We start from the raw sequence: 1,111 nt of genomic DNA, 5'->3' as shown, positions 1-1,111 counted from the left end.
GGACTCAAAGACTTTCTACCACTGGCTGGTGATTGTCCTACATTTGGCTTCATTGCGTGTTTTGTGAGTCTGAAGAGGACTTTATAGAGTGGTATCGGACATATAGGCTAATATCAGACTTATGGCCTTGGACTGGACTGGGTTGGGATGTTTTCTCAATGTTCAATTGCTCTTGTATACAAACCTCTCCCTTATATACATATGCGTGTTTATGAATTTGGTTCTCTAATTTACCCAGACTAGCACAAGTACCATGTCTGTCTACAAACTCAAAATTAAACCAAAAACCTCACCATCATTGAGTCAGTTCCTAGCAACCCTATAGGCAAGATAGAACTGTAACCGTGAGTTTGAGATTTTAACCCTTTAGGGGAGTAGCAAGCCCCATCTTTCACCTGTGGACTGCTTGGTGGTTTCTAAGAAGTATATAAACAAGAAAAGGCTGATGCTAACTCAAAATAAAAAGAGGTGAGAGTCTAATAGTGGGTTAGAGTATGGACACAGAGACAGAGTAGAGACAGAGGGGTTAGAGTACAGAGAAAGGGACAGGTTGATGTTAAAGCTTATCAATGACGAGCTAACAGAGGAAGTGCAATGCAGAGTGAATGAAGGTGCTTCACTGAAAGTAAAATAAAATAGCTTTTTTTTGAAAAGAGAAGAACAACTAATAAAAAATCAGTAGGGTGAAGTTGGATAGGCATTAGAGAAAGGAGAGAGGGGTGACTGAGTGGTCCACCTCCCTCTTTTGCACAGAAAAGCTATGTTCTAGTTCAACTCCAGGCCAGTGGAGGCTGACGTGTTGCTAATGGTGCTGCACTGGTTTCAGTGGCACTTCACAATGAAGCCAGAGTAGGAAGAAAGGCCTGGTGATCTGCTTCCAAAGTTTAGCCAATAAGAAACCCTATGGATTGCAATAATCTACTCTGCAGCTCAGCCGGAGGCTGGCACGGGACCTGGCAGAGTGCCATTCCATTTTGTGGACAGCAACAGGGATTAGGAGGAAAGAGAGATTTTAGCCCTTCTCCTTTATAAAATAAACCTGCTGCTGCTCATTCTTCTGCAGCTTGATTGCTGAGAAAAATGCCCGGGCTAGCAGCTGGGGCTTGCCTAG

This window comes from Echinops telfairi, unplaced genomic scaffold, assembly GCF_000313985.2.
Source record: "Echinops telfairi isolate 266 unplaced genomic scaffold, ASM31398v2 ScPeMD7_7420;HRSCAF=8458, whole genome shotgun sequence".
NCBI lineage: Eukaryota > Metazoa > Chordata > Mammalia > Afrosoricida > Tenrecidae > Echinops > Echinops telfairi.
The sequence above is the reverse complement of the archived record's forward strand: the minus strand, read 5'-3'. Positions refer to the sequence as shown.